This window comes from Conger conger, chromosome 12, assembly GCF_963514075.1.
Source record: "Conger conger chromosome 12, fConCon1.1, whole genome shotgun sequence".
Taxonomy (NCBI): domain Eukaryota; kingdom Metazoa; phylum Chordata; class Actinopteri; order Anguilliformes; family Congridae; genus Conger; species Conger conger.
In genome coordinates, this window is record NC_083771.1 from 12933973 (window position 1) to 12940524 (window position 6552).

Sequence of the window (6552 nt, forward strand, 5' to 3'; positions counted from 1 at the left end):
GAAACAGTAGAGTGCAGAATGAAACAGGAGAGTGTGCAGAATGAAACAGGAGAGTGTGCGGAATGAAACAGGAGAGTGCGGAATGAAACAGGAGAGTGAGCGGAATGAAACAGGAAAATGAACAGAATGAAAAAGAAGACTGGACGGAATGGATCAGATACGATGGCCCAGGCTCAGAGAAGCACACAAACCTCATCCCTGCCTGAGGTAAAAAATAAATAACAAAATCAAACTAACATGCTGGATCACTGATCATTTTGCTTAGTGTCTTGTTTTGTGTGAAGATGCACCAAGAAAAAAAAAAGAGAAAAAAAAACAAGAAAATTATACTTCTCCGCTGAACAATTAAAGGTTTAAACACAGTTTAAAATGGCCATTATTCATTCATCATTCTCTGCATTAACAGAAACATTTCCTGTGAGGCTTTACTGGTCTTATTAAATAGTAAATCCAGACACTTGTTTGCAAACACATGAGTTTGGAATCATAGATGCAATCATTTTCCAGAGAATCAATTGCTGTTAACCCTCATTGCCTGCTATTAAATGAGTTTTGTGTCCTCCGAACACCTAAAAGAATTGAAGCAAGCCCCTCTTGTATAATACGGCCTTGTTTTTAGCACAAAAATAATCACACTTTGCTTTACAGACACCGTATTTAATGCCTTTGCATGGGTCATTTTCACATTGGGACAATGACTCAGATGGGAAGATAACTGCTTGGTATCGTGCCTTACCCAATGGTGTGACAAATGTACTGTTATTTACTGTTACTCTTATATGTCAACAATGTATATTTTTAGATCACTCCAGGAGCAGCAAATTATGCATAGAGCAGTTCTCTGAAATGTACCAAGAAGGTAGCGTTTTGCCCATAGGTATGAGTGTGTGAGTGAATGGTGTGTGTGCCCTGCGATGGACTGGCAACCTGTCCAGGGTGTATTCCTGCCTTTCGCCCAATGTATGCTGGAATAGGTTCCAGCCCCCCTGCGACCCTGTTCAGGATAAGCGGGTTAGGATAATGAATGAATGAATTAATTAATTAATATTGTCAGTATGCAATTTACAACAACTGGCATACAGTTACCTAACATGTAATGTCACATATTCCAAAATTGTGATATATATATGACATAAGTTAATATGTTACAGATCCTATGAACATCACTTGCTGTAAGCTGGTTATGAGGCTGAAGGTATGAAAGACACACCAGACCCATAAAAACCCAAATGTTTCTCCAAAGTATTAATTATGTATTTTGGGTCTGAACCATAATGCTGTACAGTAGAACCTAGAATGAAGGTTATTCAGGACACAAATTTTCTGAATTCCATTTTTGTCCTTCAATCTTCACTCAATAACCCATGATGACAAAGTGAAAATAATGTGTCTATAACTTGATTGGAGTTTGCCTGTTGCAAATCTAATTGATTGGACATAGTTTAGAAACGCACACACCTGTGTGTACAATATACGGTTCCACAATTCACATTGCATGTAAGGACAAGAACAAGCCATGAAGTCCACGGAACTCTCTGTAGGCCACCGTGATAAAACTGGCGGGGCATAGATCAGGGCAAGGGCATAAAACCATCTCTAAAGCTTTGAGTGTTCCCAGGAGCACAGTGGCCTCAATAAATTTGAAATGGAAGTAGTTTGGAACTACCACGCACTCCACAATTTGCGATTCGTAATATGCTATGCGTTTCCTGGCTGATGAGTTCTGTTACTGTTGAGCTTGAGCCAAAGCTAAGGGGATAGTCCACTAAAGAGCTTGTTATAATTTAGTGCCTGTTAAACATAGCAAGTAAGGTAAGTAGGTATTATTCACAAATATATATATATATATATATATATATATATATATATATATATATATATACACACACACACATACACACTGTAAAACCCCACGCTAACCCAACGACGGAATTTAGCGAGGGCTGAAGGTATCAGCGTGCTCGTCCTTCTGGTGTTGCTGAAAGAATACTAATAGGGTTAAAATTAGTGGCCCCTATGCGGAGATTCTAGATCAGCCAATAAATAAACCACGATACAAAGGCAGTAGTACCACTCTGCCTTTCGCTCTTTACTGGTCCGGGCTGACCAAGAATCTCCACAATAGGGCCAATAGATTCACCTTCGTTTATCTGACTCCATTTTAGAATAATAATTTAGATTATCCACATTAGGTAGATTTCTTATTGATAATTTTGACTTGATCGCTATAGGAATCCTGTACTGAGATTTACTCTCCGAACAGTCCTCTGCTGGTACCGCCGCATGTCACATTGTACGTTATGTGCACGTCTCACGAACTGACTAGATATAGTCATCACAGAGGTCGCAGGAATAGCTACTCTTGGGTATATCTGTTTACAGCCTAGGGACCCAAGCAGACCAACCTAGCTACGGCTGGGCTCGACATGAATGAACTACCACGCGGAGGCGAGGGATTTACCATCATAGGTCTACGGGTGCTATACGCCGTGATACATTAAGCGTAAATATTCATCCTCCCTAGACCAGTTCGAGGGGGTAAACCAAGCATTCCCTGTATAACATTGAGTGTCAGTAAGCGAAACCACACAGATCAAGTTTTAACAATTTATTTTACCAGGCAGGTTACATACGTAATTACACACTAGTTCTAAATCAATAAAGCATTACAATGGAACCCAAATTATGGAGTCTTAAAAGTCATACCTGGTAATAAAAGCTACATACGGGAGTCTGGCTACAGACTCTACAGACACACCCTGTACATAGAAATTACATGCACGGGAGGCTGATTGCATTCTCCCAGATTGCTTAGTTTACTGTCCTTAAATCTGGCCTTTGATGTTAACCCTAAATATGGGTCACCCATCTGGAATTTGGAGCCACACCTCCCCAGGAAGCGCAGGGGGGTTGAGGCACATGGCTTTCACTGGGGCAGAGCTGCACACAGTTTCTCCCTGGTTCCTGGTTGGTTATGATGTCCAGGGTTTGCTGTTGCAGAAATGAAACCATTGCACCAGTCACACTGAAACAATCAGAATAATACCAAACATGAATATTATCTAAACTGACTTTGTCATGAAACATCCAGTGCTGTACACGTCATTTAGTGACTGAGTAAAGAGGGAGAGAGCAATAAAGGGGGGTTCAGGAGAATAATGGGCCCAACAGGCCGTGCCCTCTGAAACCTTCCCGTGCCGTAAAGGATGCTGCCCTGTCGTAACGAGTTTTACGGCTGGAGGCCTGAGTCTTCCCCCACAGGCTCCTGCCCGTATGGGTGCGGAGATAGTGGGGGTTAATGGTGCATGCTCCTGGGTTAAATTACTTTACAGCCACATTTTGCCACAATACCAGAGGAAGCCAGCAAGCTGACCAGCGCCCTGAGTGATAATGCCAGATGTTAATCATTTCCGCCTTACAACATCCACAGTACAGGTCAAAAGTTTGGACACACCTTGCCTTTTTTACTTCTTTTGATTCATATATTTTCTCCCTTTGTCAAGGTGCAGATTCTTAGCTTTTATTAAAGGGTATTTTTATACATATTGGTTTCACCATGTAGTAATTACAGTACTTTCACCATCAATGTTTGAGACAAATTAACATAATGTCAAATAAAATAGTCATGTTTTGTATTTGGTTGCATATTGTTTGGATGCCTGATGTCTATGACCTATCAACATCAACAGAGTCTGGATATCATATTTTCAGGTTGTTGTGCAAATGATACAAAATCTCTATGGGGAACTGGGGGGTGGGACTAGATTCAGCTGTAAATTACGCCAAAACCGTATGGAATACATTTGTTGGCTAAATGGCTTTATGTCATCAAGGGTCCAAGGCATCAAATGAGCATCAAACCGTCATGCTGCTGCCAGATATGCTGTAGATACTACTGAAATGTTTCTTCTGAAATGTCCCTATTCCTGTTCCTTGTATACCCATTAAAAAAGATCCTACACATTGTCATGGTGTAGACTCTTTCCTTATATTCTAATACATTTTTAAATGTTAGCTGGAGTGGCCATTCAGTAGTATATGGCAGAAAACTGACTACATGGAAAAATATGGTTTATATGAGGTAAGATGCTTTTACTTGTTGTGTTTATGACTGAATTCTTTTCACATAGAACGATAGATGATACTGAACTAGTAGTAGAGTACACTAGACACTCTAGAGTGAACTGAATTACATGTACGCAAGAGTAGGTTTTAATTGAAAAGTCAGGGATGTTAAGTTTTTTCCCCAAAGCCAATATCAGGGTCAAAAAACAGTAAAGATTAAAACTCTCTGCTACAACTTTCTTGACTATTCGCAGACAGATTGTAGTGCAGAGGAGACAGCTGGCAGGCTGACTGCCACTGATGTGGTTTGGAAGCCTGCATATGCACACTGCTGAATATTTATACCCACAGTACAAGGCCAGCTTCATCCCCGCCTCTTTCTCCTCTCCCACCAACCCTCATTTCCAAGATAAAATTTCCCAAGCAGCTCACTCGAGTTCAGCCCATAGCTCTTTACTTGTTTTATTATGTAGCATAAGGCCTTTGCTACAATCTTCCTTTCTATTTCAAGGTACAATAGGTAAGATTTTTGTGTTAAAACATTGTTACAAGACCATTATAGATCCCTTCCTATCATTTAAAAAGGCTCACTGACATGTTGTCTCACCCTCTGCCTGTGTTTATAGTCCTTAAATTTCAAAATATGCAGTTGACAGACCGACACTCTGTACCACAACATAATTTAGCTGTACAATAATTCAAGCAAATTTTTTTTTTTCGTACCAATCCCTGCAAACTCTAGAGACTGTTGCGTGTGAAAATCCCAGGAGATCAACAGTTTCTGAGATACTGGAACAGTCCAGTTTGGCACCAACATCTTTCCATGGTCAACGTCACTTCGATCACATGTGATGTTCGGTCTGAAACCGCTTGAACATGTCTGCACATTTATATGCATTAAGTGATTGGCTGATTGGATATTTGCATTGATTAGATGGTGTACAGGTCTACCTAATAAAGTGAAGTCACTGAGTGTATATGTTCATGTGCATTTCATCCAGCATAGATTGGCATAGTGTGTAATTTGACTGGTGTGAATGATGGACAGGGAAGGTGAACATTATACAGTGCGGGACATTTTAATGCCCGTTCATGAATCCCCCTCAATCCCTCTAACAACCCACCACTGGTCCTGGGTCTTGACCCCAGCTGCCCTAAGCCGAAAGACTTAAGATCTGAGTGTATTTGTTGAAGCACTGCATGTTAACTACCTTGGTCAAGTGTACAATAACTGGAAATCTAACCCACAGCCTTGAACTGCAGGGCCAGTTCACAAAGCATTATGCTAAACTGCTACTCTGTGTCACATCTGCGTAAACTGGATTGCCAGAAAACGATTGCCAATTACTTAACAGTCTACAAATATCCAGCTAACTAAAAATCCCCAGAATATTCTCAGAATATTTAGTAGATTTTTCCAAGGTTAAAAGAGTTTCATTGTGTTTACCTATCCTTATAGTTTTCTATTGTGCCACTGTAACAGGGATGGCTGCAATAGCTATATTGAACTTAAAACTTTATTGATATAATCACTTCGGTACAGAGGCCCGAGGCTGAGGCAGAAGTGTAATGGAAAGCTAGACTTGGCCCTCACCCATGACTGCAGTGAATTTTCCCACCTGGTTTGTTCCAGAGTGGTCTTTAAAAGGTCTTACTGGGGCAATTTCAACTAAATTGATGGCAGTGGAGGAGAGGATTATCTGCTGAAGGGTAGGGGTAATTGATTGGAGTTCACATACTCAGTACATTCTTCACCTTCTTGTTTGGTCTGAATCTGTCTCTGAGGATTGGTTATAAATGTGATCTTATTTTATATACTATACTGCACTACAGGTTACAAGTACTATTTTGCGATATTAATCCAATCATTTAGTTATTCCTGAGTCAACAAAATAAGCTTGTGTTATTAAGCAAATATCATTTTGCATACATGATGTGCATTTAAAAAATGCTTTGTGTAATACTGGATTGTAATATTCACCAAAAGATCAGGCAAATTGGTTGATGAACCAGTTCTTAAAGTTGCTTAAAAACTGCTTAAATACCAAAGGCATTTATTTATTTGCTCATTTATGTTGGTCTTAGACTGCAACTTTTCATAGCACCTCTGTTCTTGGCATATCACACAACTAATTCCAGTTTGCAGAAATCAATAGTATCTCATGCTTTGTTAAATTAAGATTAAATTCTTTAAAAATAAATGAAATAAAAAAATTAAAAAAATTATCTTCCGCTGTTTATTCAATTATGATATGTTTTTTAAATGTTTATTGCATTTGAAGCTCTGTGTTCCATTAAGAGAAAAGTAAGTACCTCAAATATTAGAATTGCCAGGCATTCTCGCTATTACACATTCTCTCCATGTTCTGTCATGTTCTCGGAAGCATTGCTTTTAATTTCAAAAGGCTACCATTAACAAAAAAGAACATTTTTAGGAATAAAAATAGAAAGTATGCTTTGCCACTTTACCCTTTCTGTCTTACCAAT